This window comes from Dermacentor albipictus, chromosome 8 (genome assembly GCF_038994185.2).
Source record: "Dermacentor albipictus isolate Rhodes 1998 colony chromosome 8, USDA_Dalb.pri_finalv2, whole genome shotgun sequence".
Classification (NCBI taxonomy): domain Eukaryota; kingdom Metazoa; phylum Arthropoda; class Arachnida; order Ixodida; family Ixodidae; genus Dermacentor; species Dermacentor albipictus.
The window spans coordinates 134319221-134343451 of NC_091828.1; the positions used below are offsets into that span (position 1 = coordinate 134319221).

At 46.8% G+C, this 24231-nt stretch overlaps 1 long non-coding RNA gene across 1 annotated transcript in view; it reads right to left on the bottom strand.

Annotated features, from left to right (window-relative positions):
• Window positions 1-13398: 13398 nt before the first annotated feature.
• The window catches only part of LOC135913472 (uncharacterized), a 38031-nt gene continuing 27198 nt past the window's right edge, over window positions 13399-24231 (bottom strand). Inside the window, exon 2 of the long non-coding RNA XR_010568030.1 lies at window positions 13399-14003. This is a non-coding gene — a long non-coding RNA (uncharacterized lncRNA). The remainder of the gene's footprint in view (window positions 14004-24231) is intronic.

Sequence of the window (24231 nt, forward strand, 5' to 3'; positions counted from 1 at the left end):
GTTAGTTACAACAATTCATGATTTTTCTGTTGTGCTTGATAAATCGGGGCAGATTGATGTACTTATTTTAGATTTCCGCAAGGCATTTGACACAGTTCCCCACAGTAAACTTATTTATAAACTGGAAAGTATTGGCGTCCCTACTTACCTTGTTAATTGGATTAATGCTTATTTAAAACACAGGACACAGTACGTAGAGGTTAATGGTTGTAAATCTGAAGTGCTTCCAGTTACGTCAGGTGTACCCCAAGGAAGCGTTTTAGGCCCACTGCTATTCTTAATTTATATTAATGATTTGCCGGCTGCTATTTCCGAAAATGTCTCTGTCAAGCTTTTTGCAGATGACTGCATTCTCTTCAAGAGCATAAACGGGCGTAATGATCATTACCTCTTACAAAACTCACTATTAGCTGTTCATCAATGGTGCCTTAAATGAAATATGCAACTTAACCTAGATAAAACTGTCCTCTTGCGAATTTCGCGCAAAAAACAGGTTTCTCCTTTCTCTTACAGCCTTCTAAATCATTCTTTTATGGAGGTCACACATCATAAATACTTAGGGGTTACAATAACAAACGATTTAACTTGGTCTGAGCATATTGCAGACATTTGTTCCTCATCATTTTCCAAGCTGTGCTTTCTGAGGCGGAAGCTTAGAGGCGCTCCAAGTAAGCTTAAACGTCTTGCATACATAACATTCATCAGATCAAAACTAGAGTACGCGTCGGTCTTATGGGACCCGTTCATAAAGAAGGACATTTACCAGCTTGAGATGGTGCAAAGGAAAGCGATTAGGTTTATTTATAACAAATACAGAAGGCTTGATTCACCTACGACACTAATGAAAACAAATAACATCCAACTACTTCAAGTACGTAGGAAAATGTCCCGTTTGTTGTTTTTGCATAACCTTTTAGCACATAAACTAAACATTTCGCATCCCACAGAACTTAAACAGTTATCGTCTAGACGAACACACCACACAGGAAGTCATTTACTGGAACCAATTTTTGCAAGAACTGAAACATTCAAACACAGTTTTTTTCCGAGGACCCTTTCCGACTGGAACTTTCTTCCAGGGGCCATCTTCCAGTCCGCTAATTTTGTTAAAGCTCTAGAAGAGCATTTGTTTGAGTGAATGAGAGCTGCATATGTGCGAAAGCATATATATATGTATGAATATGTACATGTGTATACATATTTTTCTGCTTGTCTATTAGCGGCAATCTGTTAAACTGCCGTTCTTTCTTTTTATTTTATGATGTTCCAGTGTATTTACATGCCTTGTATAGCCCTTCCTGCATGGGCCATAACTGTTGGCCTGCAGTATTCTGAAATAAATAAATAAATATCACATGTGCAAAGGCATTTAGTCAGCTCAATTTCTTACGTCGTAAATTGGCAACAGCACAATCCCATGTCAAATTAACTGCGTACAAAACCCTCGTTCAGCAAATACTCGAGTATGCCAGTATTGTATGGTCCCCGCAGCAGTCTTACCTCATTGATAAACTTGATAGAATACAGCACATGGCACTCCGTTTCGTTTATTCCGGATACTCGCCATACGACAGCGTCACTGATTTACGTGAACAAGCAAATATCCCTACTCTAATATCAGGACGGCGTATCGCTGCCATGAAGTTCATTTTCCTTCTTTATCACGGGCACATAAATATCGACAAAACAAAGTACATTAGGCCACCCTTCCAACATTCGGAAAGAACAAATCACCGTAAGTGCATCAGACAGTTTTCTGCGCGTTGCAACACATTTAAATATTAATTTTTCCATCTGCAATTGAAGCCTGGAACCGTCTGCCGGAACCAATTACACATGTTGACTACATCGAAGAATTGGCAACCAAGATACGTGCACTTCTTTATGATTAGGTTTGTTTCCGATTATTTACTGCTTCGCTACAACGCTGCGTTGCGCAACTGTGTTTTGGGCGTTTCCCACCACATCCTAATTGTTCGTAGCTCTTACCTCTTCCCTGTATTATCTTCCTTGCACTGTTTGCTTTGGTCTGTCGTTTTGTTTGCATGTTATATCTTTGAATTGCAATAATTAGCGTATTTCATTGCTTTTTCTGTTTTTACCAACAATGTTTTGTTGTTTTGATTGTGACCTACTCCTGTATGAGCCTGTGAAGAGGCTTGTGGTATTGCTAAATAAAATAAAATAAAACAGCGGCAAAAAATGAAGCGCGTGACAGGTCGTGCAAGGATTTACCGGGCCGCATGAAACAAATTGCAGTTCTTGCAAGCTTCGGTAGCTTTAACATACAACACGATGCACTCGTGCAATCTTTCTGCCTAGCTAGCGCAACACCGTACAGAAGTCACAAACGGTAGAAGCTGCAACCGGCATTCAGAACTTCAGCAAAATGCCTTTAAAGGGACTCTAAATGCAAATATTAAGTCAAGCTAAAGGGATACATCAGTGCTTGAGAATCTCTAAGGTGTCAATATTATCGCCAACAGAGCCTTAATAAGCGACATTTCGAGGTAAATGTAAAACATGATTACAGACTCCCCCGGGGCATTCAAGTACTTGCGCGATGACGAATGCACTCCTGAGTTAAATTCTGTCACTAATACTGAACCACTCGTTGCACAAAACATCCTTGCATTGTATTATAAGACGAAATAAAATGGTACTTGTCTAATTCTATTTTACTTTTAGAAAGAAGTCATTGAAATAACCCTGACAACGACGCGGGTGGTCTAAAGGTTTCGTTTTCGTACGACTCCTGGCCGCGCTCGCTTTCGCATTTTAGTAGTTATTGCGTGCTGTTGCGCTGTTTTTGCTGGCTCAAGAATCTCGCCCTAAGTGCAAGTGGCGAAGAATTCAACTTCCATGTGATGGGGTCGGGATGCCCGAATGGTCTAATCCACGTGACCAAAAAGCAACTGCAGCGGCGAATCCGCTGCTCTGTCTTTGCTCGGTACCGCCGTCTGTCGGGCGCTGTTTTACTCACCGATGGCAGCAAAGGGTGGCGATGGCGTATGCAACGTCCCCACTCCCCCGTTTCGATTGCGGGAGATATGAATTTCCAAATAGGTATTCCGACCCCGTCAGATGCAATTTTCTCGTAAACTAAATCTTGGCACGAACCAAGCGTTGCGAGTTTTCAGGAATGGTATTTAAACTGTTCACGTCGGCTTCGTAATTGTCTTTGGTGTCCCTTTAAACTGCATGCTGCATTGCGGACGAACCGAACAACACATGGGCACGCCATGATCAACTTCGTCGCTTGCGCATGTAAACATGATCTAGTGGAAAAAACGCCGGCACGACAGAAGAAAGCATGTGAACAAGAAATTTCCCGCCGAACGGAGGCGATGCGTTGCTACCGTTGCTCTCGCTGACGAGGCGTTGCGCGGGAAACCTGGAGGAAGGAAACTCAGGAGATGCCCTGACGTCACTCTTTGTGAAGCTAAAGTGAAGCCAGAAGTTGGTGTTGCTCATGGCGTTGCTCCGCCTATCGGGCCAGCTTTCCTCTCTTGTTTACGTTTCGCGCGAAACCACGCCGCGCTGCGCGCAACCGGGCTGCTGGGACACGCGCGCTCCGCAGCAATACTTAACAATCGTTAGCACGTTAGCATGATTCCGCCAAAGAGGGCAATATATCCCGCGGATATTCCTTCGTCCGTCGTCATTGCCTTGGCGCGATACATTGCGTACAGCGTCGTATGCGCGTTCATTTCACGAACCTTAGCTCTTCCTGCCCCACCTGGCCACAGCAACATCCGGTAGAGCACGGTCCAGATAACGCAGCGCAAGAAAACACGGAGACCAACGCAAACCTGCCCGCACGGCGCCTTTGCCACGGTACGAAACCTACGGAGGAACACGTGTGAGCGCACAGAACAATAACAAAGCCGCCATTGGGGCCCGAAAGGCGGGGCCGCTACAGCAAAGAAATAAAAACAAACAGCAAAAAAGAGAAGAACCTACTACGTCATTTCCTCCAGACTTTTCTCCAAGCGCGCGGAGGGGGTAGGGCCTCTCCTTAGTTTCCTTCCTCCATGGCGGGGAATGACGAGTGCGCCACTGGCCGCCTCCAGTGGCGCGTCCATCGGCGCTCACTGCGCGTATACAGGGTGTTCAGCTAAATTTAGCCAGAGTTTAAAAATATGCCTTCGAACTCTAACACCACATGACCAAATGCATGTTGCTCCCATTTGTGTATAGTGGGTCATGCAATTTCTTGTATTTTATTCAACTAGATAATTAGTCATAAATAATTAACCAACTCCTGAAGCAACGAAGTTAGAAAAAAAATTCAATTAGAAAGTTAGAGAGTTGTTTGCAAAACGTCCGAATAAACAGTTTCTGTCTATCTAATACTTAACAGGTAGAAAGTTCGGAACTGTCTAATCGGACGATTTGCAAAGCGCTCTCCAACTTTTTATTAGGAATTTCTTGCCTAGCTTCGTTGCTTCAGAAGTTGGTTAATTAAGATTGACTAATTATCGAATTAAGCAAAATACAAAAAATAGCATGACACACTCAACACAAAAGTGAGCAACATGCATTTGGTCACGCCGATTGTCTTAGAGTGCATCGGCATATTTTTAAACACTGGCTAAATGTAGCTGAAAGAAGCGGCGAAGCGCTTCTTTGTGTAACCCTGCTTTTCGCTCTTGGCAGGACGATCAGGTGTGCTGCGAACTTCAAAGGGGCGGCTGCGCCCGTACGACGATCCCGGACACTTCCATCAGGATTGCCTCGTTGCGCATGCGTTCACCTGGGCGGTTATCATCCACGTGCAGTCGGCAAGCCCAAAGTTCCCGGATGCAAGAAGCCGGGCGGAGGATCACGTGGTGTCTGCCAACAGCCGTATAAACCGTTCAACACCCAGGCATCATCGCAGTCAGCGGCGAAGCGCTTCTTTGTGTAACCCTGCTTTTCGCTCTTGGCTGGACGATCAGGTGTGCTGCGAACTTCAAAGGGGCGGCTGCGCCCGTACGACGATCCCGGACACTTCCATCAGGATTGCCTCGTTGCGCATGCGTTCACCTGGGCGGTTATCATCCACGTGCAGTCGGCAAGCCCAAAGTTCCCGGATGCAAGAAGCCGGGCGGAGGATCACGTGGTGTCTGCCAACAGCCGTATAAACCGTTCAACACCCAGGCATCATCGCAGTCAGCGGCGAAGCGCTTCTTTGTGTAACCCTGCTTTTCGCTCTTGGCAGGTGAGTTTGACTTGTGAATTGCTGTAACTAGTTATATTGTATTAATTTTTTTTTTCTCTCGCCGCTGACTGCAAAAATGCCTGATACATGCTCTACTTGCACCAAACCCGTAGACGGGAAGTGTTTGAGTTGTTCTCGTTGCAAAAGATGTTACCACTTTGGAAAGAACTGTTCTAGTATCTCAAAAAATGCGTTTTCAAAAATGTCGACTGCTGAGCGTGAAGCCTGGACATGTCCATCATGCGAATCCAGCACAAGCAATCACTCCGACTCGGATGATTGTGAAGCTTCTTTTGGTCATGAATTCTCTGCTGTTAACAGCAAGCTTGACCGACTGACAGTTACGGTTGAAGCACTCGTAACTAATGTGGCGGAACTACTTCATTTTAAGGACACAGTTGAAAAAGTGGCCGAAACTGTTACTGAAATTCAAAAGTCAATTGAGTTCCTTTCCAATAAATATGAATCTGTAAAGTCTGGCCTGGAAGCTAACCAAACAGAGTTAGCTCAGCTACATGCCCGAGTGGAATCACTTTCTGAGACTGTTGACGCTCAAGCTGAGCTACTGGATAAATCAAGGTGCGTAGTTAATGATCTTGAACAGTACAGCAGGCGATGCAACTTTGAAATACATGGCCTCCGAACCAACCCTAACGAGAATTTGGTTTCTTTCATGGGTGATCTAGCTCAAAAACTAGATTTTTCGCAATTTGAAGCAAATACTATTGCTTCAATACATCGAATGCCGAACAGAGACAGTTTGACTCCCCCTATCCTTGTGCAGATGCGTGACGTGGCGTCTAAAGAAAAATGGCTTGCGCTACGGACAAAGCTTCGCAATTTGCCTACTGATGAGTCTCATCCTCGGTTGTATTTCAATGAAAATTTGACAAGGACAAACAAGGAGCTTTTCCGATTGGCCAGGTCCAAGGGAAAAGAAAACCAGTACAAATTTGTGTGGACACGTAACGGCAGAGTTCTGGCCAAGAAATCGGAAGACGTGAAGTCTGTCATCCGCATTGAGAAATTGTCTGACCTAGATAAGATCTGCTAAGCATGAGCAATCTCGAATTCCTTACGTGTGCAACTTTTTCTGAAGCTACAAAATATTTCACAAGTGACGCGCAACTTGCATTTCGCGCAACGCACGTTAATATCCGTAGTATCCGAAAGCACTGGGATGAATTCATGGCCGTAACTTCACCTTTTCGTTCTACATTTGACGTATTTGTACTGACAGAAATTAACATTTCAGCTGATATTTTTAACCAGTATGCGATACCGGGTTACCAAGCAATCTCATGCACACGACCTGTAAAAAAAGGGGGCGGCGTCGCAGTTTTTGTGAGAGACAGTTGGACTATCACAGAGCTAAATTTTGGCTTCCAGCAAGCAGAAGTTGTAGCTTTGCGTATGAGCACGCCAGCTCTCTCTTTGATAGTCTTTGCAGTATACCGACCCCCCTGTTTTAATGGCAGGCTCTTTTTGGCCGAACTTGACACCGCCCTATCAGCTCACTCGCATGAAGACTATATCTGTGTAATAGGCGATATTAACATAGATACCTTTCGCCCTTCTATGGCTCTGGTCGCAGATTACCTTGATCTGTTATCAAAATGGGGACTGCAACCAACTATCCAGAAAGCAACGCGAGAAGAATTTCTGGCAGGGCAACTGGTAGTCTCTTGCATCGACCATATAAATATAAGAGCTCCGAATTTCGCCATACAGTCTGCTATCGTCGAAGCAAAACTATCAGACCATTACTTTGTTTGTTGCTCTTTAGCCCGGAAATCGAACCCTCCAACAGCGGTTCGCGACAAAAGGGAAATATCCATCTGTGATCCCAAAATCTTCTACAGACTGGCATCGGAATACGATTGGGAAATGTTTTTGGAAAAAGTGTCCCCGATAGACATTTATGATAAACTTGTTGAAATAGTACAAGAGTTTAAGAAAGCGGCTACTCGCGTGGTTGAAATCGGGCAGCGCAATAAAGAAAACTTGTGGATGACCTCCAAAATACTATCAGCTATAAAAGAAAAGGATTTGCTCTGGGCCCAGTCGAAAAGGGCACCTGCTTCTATCCTGCTACGGTCAAAATTTAAGGTTGCGAGAAATAAAGTGAACGCAATGATTCGTCAGGCAAAACGAGTACATTTCCGTAACAAGTTTAAAAAAGCAGGCTCAGATACTAGAAAAACATGGTCTTTGGTTAATAATCTAAGAGGTGTCAAAAGGCGTGGCAATGATGGAAAAGATTTCGTGTCGTATTTTGGCACTGATGAAGAACAAATAGCTAATGAATTCAACAAGTTTTTTTCGCAAGTTTCGGGTAGTGCGCAACAGCATCCCGAATTTTGTACTCTTAAGCACAGCACTGTCGAATCCGCACACCTACCTTTGCTAAGTGAGGATTATTTACGTTCAATTATTTTCGGTCTTAAGCGAAATAGATCTATGGGAATAGATGGCATTTCAGTTGATGATCTGCGAACCTTGTTCGACATACTTAAAGGAGTGTTGCTGTCGCTGTTCAACAGCATTATCTCAAGTGGCATGATCCCGCCGAACATGAAAGCGGCAATTATTACCCCAATTCACAAAGGTGGTGCACATAATAGATATGAAAATTATCGTCCTATTTCAGTCTTGCCCTGTTTGACTCAAATATTAGAAAAACATCTGCTGTTTACAATGACAAGTTTCTTAGATAAGCACAAAACCCTGTCACCGCGTCAGTATGGCTTTGTACAAGGTAAAGGGACGGAAGTGCTCTTGGAGGACTTTTCTGACATGTTAAATCGTTCTTTTGAATGTAACCAAGTGGTGTGTGCACTGTTTCTGGATGTCAGCAAGGCTTTTGACAGCGTTTGTCACACTCTGTTATTGTGTAAACTATCCAGGTTAGGCTTCCGTGGAGTGTTTCTTTCGCTTTTGAAAAATTTTTTGCAGCAGAGAACGCAGTACGTCTCGATTGGGCGGGCAAAGAGTGCTTCTTTGCTAATAAAAGCTGGCGTTCCTCAAGGTTCCATAATTAGTCCGCTGTTGTTTAACGTCTACGTGAACGACCTTTCAAACGCCGTGCCTGCAAGCCTGTATCAGTACGCTGACGATACTGTCCTCGTATCCCAGTCGCCGAACTACTCTGACTCCCTTTCTTCTCTTCAAGCTGCAGCAACTATTGCTATGGACTGGTTCTCACGCAACCTAATCAAAGTAAACAGCTCTAAGACCCAACTTATATGTTTTCACAGCCCGATGAAGAAAGTAGATTTGAACCAACAGCTGCTCTTGCACGGATCTAATTGTTATCAATGTCAATGTCTACCCCTGAGCTATAAAACTACTGTGAAATACCTAGGATTATACTTTGACAGTGCTCTTTCTTGGAATGACCACTTATCCCACATTTGTAAAAAGCTCCGAACCGTCTCCTGTGTGCTGTATAACATTAGATACTATATGCCACTTTCAATACGCAAAGCTATTGTAAACGCTCTCGGTTATAGCGTACTGCGTTATGGCATAACGATCTATGGTCACTGTGCAGTTCGTTGGAAGAACAGGATCAATTCTCTCCTAAGATCTCTGTTAAAAAATATTGGCTATGATTTAGGCCTGCCCCCCAATTCTGATGTTTTTAAGGTATTTTCGCTACCTGATTTTGATCGCCTTTTGATGGAAACTATTGTCCTGAAACATTTTTGGTTTAGTGACTATAAAATTCCGTATGTTCCCACACGGTCTCTTCGACCGAAGGAAGCTTTTTGTATTCCCCGACGGTTTACAAGACATGGAAAGCGCGTAAGAGATTTTTACGTTCCCTTTTACTTCAATAGGTTGCCTCCAAGTGTTCGCCGTGCAAAAACTAAATATAAAATAAAAAAGATGCTGCGATACGCTACTTAGTGGGTGTACGACGTTGTACACGCATGCTCCACCACATATCAAATGAATCCTGTGAATTCGCTAGTTACTGCAGTATTTGTTGCACTTATCTGAGTATTTTCATGCTATTTTATTTTCCTTCCTTGCTCTTTACTCTGTTGTGTTTTTTTTTATATGTAACTTGGGTTCCGTGTCTATTTTTATTATTATTTTTTTTTCTGCCACTATACTAATTTGATGTTTTGTAACTTTTCATGTGCGTTCATGCCTGTGTGTTTATCTGCGTGGTTCCGCTGCCTGTCGGGCTCTGCCACTCAAGCCCAATGAGGCTTTGGCAGGCCGGATGTTTGTACATTCTTTCAATACTTGGCGCAATAAAGTATTATTATTATTATTATTATTATGTACAAGTGTTTTGTCTGCGATATTGCACAGCGTTTCATTAATATAGGGTACTTGCACAACCATAGCAATCTAGTTTAAGTTTCTTGGAGGAGAATCTGGCTGTACATAAGTACATGCAATGATGCAACTATACACGACGCTCTTTCTTGGGTATTTGCGATACAGCTTGCCTATGCTGACCACAGAATTAATATCCTTACATTCGAAAGCGTCCAGGCCAAGGCACTTAGAGTGCGTCTTGGATTGCCGCGGTGCTCGTCAATAGATGAAAGAATTGCGATCGCACACGATTTCCCAGCCAAGGCCCATATGGTCATGCAAGCGCTCAGAGCACACGTAATGCACCTTGCTCAAGCCCCTGCCCATCATCTAGTTTTAATGCCAGAGGATTGACCACGTGCCTCCTTTTGTAAGACAGTCCTGACCTATCGTGCATACTTTCCATCAGGTTATACAGCACCAGCAAGGGTTCAGCTTCCCCATGGTGTTTGGCTCAAGCAAAAGTTCCACTAATTGTACCAGGAATACGAACAAAAGCACAAATCTCGTCTCCAGAACTCAAGCAGCTTTCACTGCTCTTGATGTACGAGAAATACAACGAGCATCATCATCTATATACTGACGCTTCATCCGCGGTGACTGGGTCTGCAGGATCGGTGATCTTTCCTTCAAAAACTTCCAACATAAAGATTCAACTACCTCACCAGACTACATTGACTGCCGCGGAACTTGATGCTAATCGTTGTGTACTTCGCATAATTTCTGATGAACTGCCCAAGGAATGGAGCGTGTTCAGTGATTCCAAGGCTGCTCTTCATTGTTTGGCTCCTGCCTTAGGCCCGAACCCCCGAAGAACTAGTTCTAGAAATCAGACTGCTGCTTCGCCACCTCGTCGAGCAAGGACACGACATCACGTTACAGTGAATTCTAAGCCACTGTGGCATAACGGGCAATGAACATGCCTATGCAGCAGCACTATCTGCACATGAGGAGGGCTTGCAAGACTCCACTCCATTCTCAAGAACAGATGCAGCAATGAAAATTTGTGTGCTTGCAAATGAAGCCACAAGATCTTTATGGAAAACGCCAGGCTTGAAGCACGCACGTCTACACCGACTGGACCTTCCCTTTTACTTCGACCCCCGTCTGGACTTTCTCGACTCGAGACAGCAGTACTTTGCCGACTGTAGCTTGGCGTCGCTTTCACAAGATATTTCGCCTTCCGAGTCGTTATGGATGACAGCGCGGCTTGCAGTCACTGCGGCGGCGAGGTGACTATCGAACACGTGGTTTGGCACTGTCTTCAATACAGCGCGCAACGGCGGCCACTAGCGACCGCGTCGGCACGCCTTGACGACAGGCCACTTTCAGAACAGTCAGTTTTGGAATACCGACATGAGCTGTCGTCGCAGCAAAAGTCGGTCAAGGCGTTGTTGACTGTTTTACGTGGCAGTGGCCTATTAGAAAGACTATAATGATACGATCCCGTCCATTTTCTTTTTCACAGCTTTCTTTTGGTCCCCGCTCTTCTTTCCGTCTTTACTTCTCCTTTCCACTCCCTTAGTGCAGGATATCAAAGCGGAGGCTTCAGCTCTGCTTAACTTCCCTGTCTTTCTCTCATTTGCATCTCTCTAATAGCCGTGACTAAAACGTGTACATAAGTGTCGAAAAGAGTAATCACTTACTTCCTATACGCAATGTGCCAGGTGTCCCTCGTAAATGTCACCAGAAATCTAAAAAGAAGCGTGGCACTTTCAGCCGAAAGGCGAAGTATTCATTGCGATAGCAAATTAGTGAAAAGCTATGGAAGTAAGGGGAGTAGTTTGTTTTATCGGCCATATAAACTCGTAAACATAGTCATACTAACTAAATTAAGAGGCATGGTGTCCCACGCGCACAAGCAGGCATGAACTAATATCACTCGATGACCACGGAAACTCGTTCCCAAACGCTGGAGTGAGCAAGCGCGGCAGCAGCAGCGAGCGAATTGAGCTTCGCACTAAGGTCAACGCGAACTAAGCCCCGAAAACACAGCGCACGAAGGACTCTATACCCGTCGCAGATGGCTTTCAAGATATAGCGGCCCGAGCGGGCGGGCGCGGTCACTTGGGGTGCCCGGAGTAGAACGCGCCCCCGCCCCCCCCTCCGCCCTCCCCTCCTCCCGGAACCTTGCGCGCTACGGAAGACAGCGCGCTTGTTTCCCGCTTTCCTCCCTTGCGCGCGCGAGATTGAGCCACGATTGCCGACTCTCGATTTTGTCGCCCTTGGACTTGATATGGAACCTCACGGCGACGGCGACGCGGACAGTAGAATGGCGCCTGGAGGGCCCATATATTTGCTATCGCAATAAAACAAGATAAATATACACATGCTTGTTGTTTGAAAGGTTAGGTCTGCAAAGCTACACGAGGTATCACCAGTGGTAACGTCATATGACCATTTCCTGATTCATAGAGGACTAAAAAAGAGGAGAGGCCCGGACGTCACTCGTTGTGAAGATCAGTGACGCCGGAAGTTGGCGTTACTCTGGCACCTTGTCGGGATGATTCTCCTCTTTTGTTTACGGCGCACAAACACGCCAGGATTCATGGCTGTGGAAGCACCGTAGTGATACTACCAATGGAACCAATCGCGGTGTATACAATCGCGATGTACCGCTGCACAAGTCACATCGCCGAAGTATTGTGCTCTAGCATTGAAATGAACTTGTTATGAACTCCGCAAGTTAGATTGTGAGGCCACTCTCCCGCTAATATTGCCAGCATTTCTGAAAATAAATCTATGCATTGTAACTGCACTGAAAGAATGCACAGGTAATGACTGGCAGCACACTTCGCGCGCATCACGACCTACGGCTAGTCTATCTGCAGTTATCTGGTAGTCTACCTGCATTCTATCTGCAGTGCAAACACGTATGCTGGTCTTGGCGTTGCAGGCATCGTCTTGCTTTATTCAACAAGTTTCGGGTGGTAATGCATCGCGGAGACGTGACGAGCCACAGCCCGCAAACAAAGAGGCCAGCAGAAGAGAGCGTCGTTACGCGTTTAAACACACTGACTGCCGCCCGAGGTATAAATGTTCTCATGGTAAGGTGACTGCGGCAACAGGTGTATTGTTCTCACGATAAGCGAAACTTCCCAGAAATGAAGTTCTGTCGTATCATCCGCGCAGTCCCGAACAGTACGCGTGCGACTAGGGTGTTGACCGGGCCTACGTGCGACCATCCGCCGTTTGATATGTGCTCAGGCATACGACCTTCTTTCTTCCGATACGGCCGCATCCGCCAGCCATCCCTTCCTTGCGTCCCTCGAACACACAGATATCTGCGTTAAAGAGGATTCGTCCCTTAATTACTTACAGCAGCAGATCCTTTCCTATCCTTTCACATGGCTGTTTTGCCTGCCAAAAATGTATCGCCCACTGTCAAAAGCAGGAACACTGCACAGCTGTCATTGACCTGCAAGGCATTTATCGTACAGTCAACCAAAAAAATTCTCAGAAAACGTTCATTTTCCGAGCAGCCTCATAACGCAGCCTAGTATTCGCATTGACAGCTTCTACCAGTATATGTGAACAATATTGTGATGTTCGGTTTTGCTAACTACTATAGCTGGCTGCTCGGAAATTGCACGTTTTCTGACATACCGTAGTCCGTAAACCTTTTTGGTTGGTAGTACATATTCTGAATCACAGCGGTTTCGGTCCGTGAGGACACGTTAGCACGAACGTGCCGTGCGGCATCACATGCGCGCTCGTTTCACACCTATCACTGAACCTGGCCATAACAGCATCCGAAAAAGCATGGCCTGTTGCGATTCGGATGTCCGAGCGCTCATTAAGTTTCCGTGGCTGGTGATGTGCCAGATGCCGGTTGATCGCGAGGTCCGAGGAGACATTCAAAAGAGAGGAGAAGGGGTTTATTTACAAATTCACATGATATGCGTTTGCATGTACTAGCACGAGTTCGAGTACTAGTACGAGCACGAGTAGGAGCACACGGACGAGTTGGCGCACCCTCCCACAGCACTCGAGAGCCACTTTTTATGCACTTCTTTTCCTCTTTATCTCGTTGGGGGAAATTCACTGTTCTACCTGCTCGGCTAACTACAATCGTTGAACTGTTCGCAACGTCCCGCCATGACGTCGCATCGTTTAGCCGGGTTCCGCCTCCAATGCCGCACGTTCGCCCCCGCATACGAGGCAACGACGTGGCAAGCTGGCATCTTGATGTCTAAGTCTTTCCCACGGAAGTCCTCGACGTTGGCCCCTTCGATCAATTAGTTGGCCATTCTTACGGTCCGCTTGTCAGGGTCAGGCTCCGGTGGAGAGGTCTTCACGCTAGTTGCTGATTCCACGAAGGATGCTGGCTGTGGTCACCTCGACGTGAGCACCTTTGTTTCCGTGTCACGCTCTATGTCGGATGTCGGGTCCAGTCTCGTCCAGGCCGGCGCTCGCCTCGCCCATCACCTTTGGCAACGATGATTTACTAGCCAGCTCTCTGGTCCTGCGAAAACGACGATACAGCGTGGATGGATTGCATAGTTGCGCGCTTGTCTGTGAAGCATTAATCGTCGCGAAGGTATGCTGGGTAAACAATGCTAAACATCAATCGTAGCAGGTCTATAGCATATGTAACAGAGCGGAACAAAACACGGAGACTAACGTTATCCTGCAAACATGGCGCCTTTGCTACGGTACGAGACCTACGGGGAAGCACACGCGCACGCACGCACAACCATAACAAAACCGCCATTGTGCAACGACAATGTGTCCTCAACCGCGAAAAATGCCACGGGACTTCCTTTACACTTTTGACGCCGACTAGATCGGGCGCCTCCTCAGTGTTTTCCTTCCTCCGTGGCCTGATTGGTGCAAAAACGTATAAAATAAACTCGGCCACACTGTGGGCAATCAGTTCTTCCCTCGCCGTCCCTCTCCCGTTCCTATGTAGTCCTTGCCAGCGTCTGGATGCTTAGGCCTACCTTTTGGCTGGCCCGTTGCGTGGCCCGACACCTAAAAGACTTCTTGAAATATTACCACCAGACCTGTCGTTTTTTTAATTTAATAGGTCTGTAGGAGAGATTGTCATGAGGGATGAGACATGGTACTCCCTCTCTCTTAGGCAAAACAGTACGTATCCCCAAATAGGCCGGCTCAAACACGCAAACAATTAGCAAATTGAAATATGCGGCCTTACGTGCCAAAACCACGATTTGATTATGAGGCACGTTGTAGTGGAGGACTCCAGAATAATTTTGACCACCAGGAGATCTCTAAAATGCCCCCCCCCCCCCTTGCACGACACACGGCTTTTTTTGCATTTCGCCCCCACGCGAAATTCTTCGCCACACGGCACGTACAAATAAACAATAAAAGAATGTGGGGTGCAAGCCCGCTCCTACTTAAAGCAATGACGGGTATAAAACCGATGAATATAAATGAAAAGTGGTGTTAAACTACCCAAAGCGGAAATCTAGAACACAAAGTACAAATTGCAAAACAAAAAGTTGGGGACGGTAACGCTTGGTATCCTGAGGGTCTGGCCAGCGATCACAGAAAGCGTAGAGCGTGGAAAACAAATGGTGATTATTTGCATGGATGAGCCATGACGGGAATTGCAAGTGCTCGATCCGTGTAGAAGTGCCTCCACGAAAAGGTGACAGGGTCAGCTGAAGTGAAGAAGAAATAAGCCCGGCCGGGTACAAGTGGCAATGAATTAAAACAATTACGGAGGCATAGCGATGACGACCCGGTACAAGAATAAAATCTGATCCGGCAGTCATCGCAGAAGAAGCAAATGAGCCCACGCCAACGTCCCGTCGGCCAGCAGAACCAATACGGCTCAATATGACACAAGGTAGGCAGGAGCAAAAACCCAATGAGACCGTCACAACCGGGATTCGATCCTACGACCTCGTGCTTAGCAGTTCACCACCATTGCCGCTAAGACACTGCAACGGGTGAGAGGTTTGAATGAGATGGAAAGAGTACATAACAAAGCTAGGCCTGCTAAAGGAAACGCACACTCAAACAAGATAGAATATTGACACCTGTACTTGTTTATCGGGCGACCACGCTTCACCGCCTAACAAATGTTGTCGCACAGCGCAGGACGTGCCTGCATCTATCGAACGTTTCACGAATGTTATCAATGGTTCTATCCGCTGTCTGTTCTGACCGAACCTTGTGTAATTTGATTGCATTTATGCGCTGCACGAATGGTGTAGAACTTTCTGGAAGACACGCGGGTACCAGCGATTACTCTGGAACCTTCGGTGACTGGTGTATAAAAGCCAAAGCGTATGACCCGCTGATCAGATTTTCCACGATCGCTGACTGTGATCGCCGCTATCAGTGTGCTTTAAATGTAGCCTGTTAATAATTGAGGGCAGAGGTTCGACCGATAAAACTATTTTCGCCATTACAGATTTTCTGCTTCCTTCACCGTCAATACCACGTGACAATATCAGCAGTAAATATAAGTAAAGGTCCGAATGTGCTAATGCAGAGTTCACATAAAGTTTAAATTAGCACATTGTACATCCGAACACCAAAATTTTGCACAGTGAGTAAGAAGAAAGGGGGTTAACCGAGGGGCCCGATATTTATTAGTAATATCATAAGAAGCCAAAAAACACTGACACCAAGGACAACATAGGGGAAATTACTTGTGCCTAATAAATGAAACAAAGAACCGATAAATTAAGGGGAATGAAAGTGGATGAAAAAACAACTTGCCGCAGGTGGGGAACGATACTCAACTGCGGCAAATTTAGAACGATGCGAAGGTTGTGGGATCGTTCCCCACCTGCGGTAAGTTCGTGATGGTATAACCACTGCGCCGGTGGAGCTGTTCTGAGTGGAAGAGCCATCCGTGTATATATGTGGTCAAAGTAGAAAGTGGTCTGCAGCGGTGGCGTAGAGGTAGAACACCCGCCTCGCGTGCAAGAGGTCCGTGGTTCGAATTCCGATGCCGCGCAATTTTCCACCGGATTAAAATAACCGCGTGTTGATAAAATTGCAAAAACAGGCCTGGAGTGTGGCCTGGCCCCGGTGACCAGAACCGGTAGCGCACTCCCTCACCAGAGCAGGATTGGCCACCCTGGTGCAGTACTTGGCCACAACCTCCTATATGAATACAACTCCTCGTCACTCTGAGCTGCCGTGATACGCTTGGCCTTGAAGAATCTGGTTTTCATCAACAATTACGCTTTTACAAAAAAGCAACTTCCCCCTGCCTCACACCATAATCCGTACGATAAAGGGAATAGTGCGGGGCTATTCTAAGGAGTCTTACGTGTTGATACGAGACAATATTATGGAAGGTACGGCTATCTTGAAAGAAGTGCCCGCTATTCACTCCATGGCCTTAAAATTCGGGGAATTTGTATTGAATTAATGAATTCCCCTGCATAGTCGCATTTCCCCCGCGGAATCGAGTTGAGCTTCCCACTGGGAACGCTGCACTGCAGCGTCACGCCTCGGACACTCGGTTTCCTGGCGTGGATTTCGTTTGAGCTCGTTGGTCAGGCGTGCTGGCGCAAGTATTAGAGGACGAAGAGCAATAATACATTTCTGCTCTGCGCAGTAAAATGTATTAGACAGCCCGGCGCAAGTCGAAGCGATGGTATTTCGCTACGACTGCTCTGTCTTATCCTCTCCTAACAACAACTGCGCGCTAGGACAGACCTGCCCGCCGTGGCGGCGTAGTGGCTTTGGCGTTGCGCTGCTATGCCCAGAGGCACGTGATCAAATCCCGGCTGCGGCGACTGCATTTCGATGGGAGCGAAATGCAAAAACGCACCCGTACTCTGCATTGGGTGCGCGTTTAAAATCCCCAGGTGGTCAAAATTGATCCAGAGCTTCCCCCTGCAACGGGCCTCCTATCGCAGTTTTGGCACACAAAACCCCAGAATTTTATTTGGTATTTATCAAGGAACTCCCGTATAAGAAAAAGACTAGCAATTTACTCTTACATAGAGGTGCCAGTAAGTGCCATTTGTCGTTTGATGTGAGGGAAAATTAATTGCATGTCTTACGAACACTTTGTCTATTGGACGCATTTCTGCAGCTTCATGTGTATGTGAAATTGGAAATGAAAATAAAGCCCAACCTAAAATACTTTTCTTCACTTATTAACCTTAATCACATGAATGGGCTTTTGTGTACAACCACATGACATTAAAGGCGCGTTTCAACCCACAATTCCGGCACCGTAAGCACGTCATGGTGTATTGACAGCAAAATCACTCTCCTCTTCCCGGTCACTGGGAGAACTGAATTTGAGACCTCCCATTACTGTGCCCTCCAAGGTCCTTTTGGAAAGATTGGTGTTGATGCATTAGTGCCAACCACCGCTCGTTATTTCTCCCGAGGAGCGCTTGTCGGGCGCAGGAGGCAAACAGGACACGTGGTATCCATGAAAAACCGCGATCGATCGACGAAAGCAGAGTTAGATTATAGCGCGTGGATCGTCTACGATGACTAAGCGTGAAAGATGGGTTCAAAGGAGCTGTTCACTCCACTTTTATTTAATTTACAGCCTTTACTTTAAACGGGGATTAAAGAGGTGCATCGAACACTCTTTGCGGAGTGCTGACACATGATTCTGAATGCAGCTGTCAAGCTGTGCGTGAATAACAAAGAAATATTCGTGGAACGGGGCCACAGAAATGCAGGCCCAGTGTCCGTAAGCACCAAGAAGTACCAAGGCTGTTGTTTTGTTATGGCCAGCCTTTGTTTCTTAAATTCTGGTTCAGTCTAGAAAAAGCTCTTGTGCTTTAACAAATCAAAACCAATACCTGTTACATGTGTGATCAGTTCAGCAAAACATGTGTAAGCGTTTTTTGTTGTTGTTATTTCTTTAACAGAAACCCAAACTGTCTTCCTTTTTCATAAGTGTTACGCTTTTAAGCTATATGTGCAGGTTACTTATATCTTATATTGTTTTAATCTTTGCTAAAGCGTTTTCATGTAAATGCTTATGAATGTTTTATTTTTAGTGTAGCAACCCCTCCCTCTAACAGCAGCCCCTTTCCGAAGGAAAAGAATTGTATCAATCTTTCGTTCTCCCGCTTTGCATGCTTTGGTAAAACTGGTTTCGTTATTCAATATATGGCATTAGGTCGCCGTACCACGTTCAACTTTGAATTAGTGGATGGAATGTACAAATCCTCAACATCGAAGAAACTTCAGATGTATCCCAGGCTTCTCTTATATTCTGCACTTCGCCATATCAACTGTGCTCCTAGCATGCTTAGCTACGGTCTGTGTCTAGCTAATTATTACAGTCCTTGTAGCCATTATTTTTGTCATAAGCAACATGGTGACGACAAGCAACATTCAAACAATACATAACCATTCATTTTAAACACACATGTTCTAAATACATGAAACTATGTAGTGGCATTGTATCAAAGGATATATAAAACAGGGATTCTATTATTCTATTCCTTCTTGTGTAGGTGCAGGCAGAGCATCTCTGCAATTATTTTTACTAGGACGAAAAGAATGCTCGCATTGAGACGTAGGGCTTAGTACTATAATAAAGCAAAAGATTTAAATCACATAACCACTTTACGGAACTTCTAGTTATTTTTTTCGGTGTTGTGAAAGCACAAAGTGAACACGCCCCTCGGTCATCCTTATTTTATGCCGACTTCTTTATACATGAGTCATCATGCAGTCTTTTGGGGCGCTTAGTGTACTCTGAAATATAATGAGCAGATGTAGCTTTGCAAGTAATGGGAACATGTAAAGCGATACACACGAAAGTGATAAGCAACGAAATATAAATTTAAGAGCAAAACCCGCAGTGCCAAAGCACTCAAAGTCCTCTCCGCAGGCAAAGAAACCAGCGCATCTCCGATAATCAAAGAAGCTGGCGCCGCATTTAATTGGGCATGGCTCAGTGTTTGCTTGCAGCACTTTTACCCAAGCACAGTTCTCATTATAGGCGCACCCGCAGAGTTACTCGCTCACTTGAAAGCGAAGGCATCTCGTGTTTAAGAGCAAGGTTCCCACGTTTTCTGCGTGTTTTCTTTTTTTCTTTTTCTTTCAGTGACTCGATAGCCAGGTTGTTTCGGGTTTCATCGTGACAGAGCAGGGCAGCGCAATTATGGTCAGTGAAGGCCGCCTTTACCAAACCGGCTACATGATATTGTCCCAGTACAACGTGGACTGTAGACAGGGAGACGTTCAAGAGCCGCAGGACTATTGTACAAATACAAAACAGGCCAGAGACACATCTTCTTCGTCCTCGCCGAAATCCCACTGACCCACTAGACGAAGACCGTTCATGTCCCTATCTTCGTTGTCGTCTGCATAGAAGAATAGACGCGTCATTTGTCCCTCCCTAAGAGAGCATCGTCCCGATGCTAGACCAGAAGTGTCACTTGCGGAATTAAAGGTCTCTCGCATAGCTATTCGCTCACGTACGGCTTCATGCGGACAACGTGCACAAGTTCAGGTCGGTGCGTGCGGCGCCGCGTACAATTGGGACTATCGGGGACGACCTCGTACGTGACGTCACTGAATCGGCGCAATACTCGATATGGTCTCAAGTATTACCTTAACAGCTCCTCGGAGAGGCCTTGTTTTCGTATGGGTGTCCAAACCCACACTCTGTCGCCGACGTCATAGATTACTGTTCGACGGTGAAGATCATAGCGCCCTGCGTCGTAGTCTTGCTGCTGGCAGATCCGCAAGCGCGCGAGTTGCCGAGCCTCTTCTGCGCTTTGCGTAAACACAGCGGCGTCCGTATCAGTGTCGTCGAAGTCATGTAGAAGCATCGCATCCAACATCGTTTGTACATCCCGCCCATGAACAAGGGTGAACGGAGTTATGCGCGCCGTCTCTTGTTTCGCCGAGTTATATGCAAAGGTGATATACGGTAGGATGTCCTCCCAATTTTTATGTTCAACATCCACATACATGGAGAGCATGTCTTGAATTGTTTTGTTCAGGCGTTCTGTTAATCCGTTGGTTTTTGGATGGTAGGTGGTTGATTTCCGATGCGCCGTTCCACTTAGCAGCAAGACGTGATCTAAAAGCGCAGCCGTGAATGCGGTTCCTCTGTCTGTTATTACGACGGTCGGTGCGCCGTGTCGCAACACATTGTGCTCAATGAAAAAGCGCGCCACCTCTGCCGCTGTGCTTCTCTGGATTGCCTTTGTTTCAACTTAACGTGTGAGATAGTCGGTTGCTACGATAACAAAGCGATTCCCTGCAGTAGAAGTAAGAAGCGGATCCAATACATTCATTCCGATTTGGTCAAATGGTCTTCGAGGAACCTGGACGGGTTGCAGGAGGCCGGCTGGTTTCGACGGAGGCGACTTGCGCCTCTGGCAGTCGAGGCAAGTGTGGACATGATGTTTCACGGTGGTCTTAAGCCTCGGCCAGTAGTACCTCTGCTGCACTCTGACCAATGTTCTCGTGTAGCCTAAGTGACCAGAAGTCACCTCGTAGTGACAGGCTTGAAGTACTTGCGTACGAAGAGCTTCAGGAATGACGAGCAGATAGGGAGACCCGGTCGAAGAAAAGTTTCTTTTGTAGAGGACTTTTTTTGTAGACGACAGCGGCCGTACTTGGTACGAAAACCGCGAAGCTAGCTTAACGACATGAAATGACTTTCGTCAGAAAATCACAGATACTTTTGCGAGTGCTGACCGACGCGACTGTGCCCAGCAGATGATGGAGCTGCGGGTACAACAACCTAATGAGGCGGTCACAATGTTCGCCGAGGACATGGCCCACCTCATTCGTAGAGCCGACCCGAACATGACTGAAGAAAGAAAGTTGCGCTACCTCATGCGAGGTGTAAAAGAGCAGTTGTTCGCGGCACTTGTGCGGAATCCACCAATCACCGTCGCTGACTTTATCAAAGAGGATAGGGCTATTGAGCGGGCCCTTCATCAGAGATGCAGACAGTACGATACACTGTCCACCAGTACCATAATCAATGCCGCCGCAGTGACTCGCGAGTATCAGAACCCCTTGCGAGAATTGATCAGAGAACTCGTCAGAGAAGAAATTGAAAAGATTCTGACACCGACAATGGATAGACCCGTAGCATCAATCGCCGGAGTGGTACATGACGAAACCAGGCAGGCGTTACCTGCAACCGATCTTCAAGATCACCAGCGTCCCATAACCTACGCAGCCACTGTCGGATGTCCACCACCCGTTACAACCACACCGCCGTACCACCAGCCTCCGACAGTCGCTCCTTGGTCGCCGCCGCAAGAGGAGGCTTCGAGGCGCGCACCCGTCACGCAGCTACAGTCATACCACCCGCCGCCGTTCACAGTGCCTCGTTCAACGCCGCAAAACGACACTACGGGACGGCCGCAAATTCGGAGAACCGACGCATGGCGCACCGTCGATAGGCGCCCACTCGCTTTTCACTGCGGAGGCGCCGGCCACATTTCGCGTCATTGCTGGCATCGCGATACATCATTTCGACCTTTTCGTCCGTGGTCCTATGGTCGACGTGCCAATGACGACTCCATGCTACGCCGCGACGAAACTGCTTTTCAGGGACCTCCAATAGCGCACCCGAATGACGAATCTGTGCCGTGCACATGTTCAGTCCGATTTCGGCCGTCGGTCGCGCTCTCCAACCCCTCCATGTCAGGCGCCTTCCCTTACTGGACGTAGTTTTGCTGACCTCCGAGGACGAAGGTCGCCCAGCCCACGCCGGGGAAACTGAAGGCGGTGACCTCTGGGGGTAAGGTTCCAGGCCCACCGCAAGACAATAAAAAGCCCCCGACACTCTCGCCGCAGAACGACGTGAATCCGATAAACCCCGACACCGAAGAGATTGTGAGCGCCGACATTGATGTTTTGGTGGATGGACAGCCGGTGACAGCGTTAGTCGACACTGGTGCCGACTTCTCTATAATGAGTCAGGAACTCGTCCTCTGTCTGAAGAAAGTAAGGACGCCATGTACGGGGCCCCACATAAGGACGGCAGGCGGGCAATTACTGTTGCCTATTGGAAGATGTACTGCTAGAATTAGCATCCGGGATTCTTCTTTCGTGGCCACTTTCATCGTTCTTCCTGTGTGCTGTAATGATTTGATTATTGGAATGGATTTCCTGAAAGAATACAGCGCCGTAATTAACATTCCGGACCGCATGGTGACGGTTTATAAGAGCCCTGGTTTAGTCCATTGCTTATCACCGCAACGCAACTCCTTTCGTCTAGCAGAAGATGACGTCGTCATCCCGCCTCGATCATGCACCCTTGTTACGGTAGCATGTGACGCACCGTTTCATTGCGAGGGTGTTGCGGACCAAATAACTCATGGTATCTCGCTCGCACGAGGAATCGTAAATGTCACCGACGGGCGCACTAACTTGTTACTAACCAATTTTAGCTCAGAGCGACGATACCTTCCAAAGGGCATGGTTGTGGCATATTTTGATGGTGTTGCGGATGTTCGAGGCTGCTGTTCGCCACTCAAAGAAGCACCTACGCAAGACCCAACTTCTGCACTCGACGTCAGCACTGCTTTGTCGCAGCACGAACGAGAGCGGCTTCTCACGCTGTTCTCGAAGTTCAATGACTGCTTTGCGTCGACGTCCAGCGTCGGACGGACACCTCTAACGAAGCATCGGATAATTATAGAGGATACGGCAAAACCAATTCACCAAAATCCTTATCATGTGGCTCCCAGAGAACGTGAAGCCATACAACAAATGACAAAAATGCTGGAAGACGGCGTGATTCAACCGTCAACGAGTCCCTGGGCATCTCCTGTAGTTCTAGTTAAGAAAAAAGACGGCAGCTTGCGTTTCTGCGTGGACTACCGAAAACTAAATCAAGTGACAAAGAAAGACGTGTAACCGCTTCCCCGTATAGATGATTCACTCGACAGGCTTCGTCACGCGCGTTACTTCTCTTCAATGGACTTAAAAAGCGGATATTGGCAAATCGACGTAGATCCGAGAGACCGTGAAAAAAATTACCGACGATTACGTTACTTCCTAATGCGAAATTTGAGCGCAGCAAATAAGCTGTTTCACCTTTTCGATAGATTTTGGCAAAGAAATCGAGCAACACATGTATGCGCTATCACAGAATTTTTTTTTTATTTTTCACACGTATTCCTTTAACAAAGACTGCACTAACAGTTCTTGACAGTCATGAAGGAAGCTTTGTGGTCGGAGAAATAGACTGATATATGTTCGACTTGGTACACCAATGCTTGATTCTCAAAGACGAGATCTATACAAGTGCCTCGCGAGGTTGTCACAGCCGTGGGACGCGTTACGAGCGTGAGGAACGGGATGTTCTCCCGCATAAGTGTTAGGAAATTGCTGTTTGTCTTTATGTCAACATTAAAGTCCCCCACTACTAACATCGGTGTGGATCGATGGACGGTTAATGCGAGTTGCAGGAAGTGCACGACGTCTTTCGTGAGTGCGGTAGCGGACTCACGAAAGCGGTATCAGTCGGTCGCTGCTAGCGCTGGGGGGATGAAAGGGGGGTGGAGCTGGTTACGAGGCCGACGACAACGCCGACGACGACGCGAAACCCAGGAACGGACGCCAAAGAGCCATTTGTGTAGCCAGCCCTCCTCCACAGTCTCCTCCTCCCTTCCATCATCCTCCCTCGCCCGGAGAGCCGACAGCGCGCATGCGCGGCGGCGGCGGAGCAGATTCGTCGGCGAGCTGGTTACAAGGCCGACGACGACGCGAAACCCAGGAACGGACGCCAAAGAGCTGCG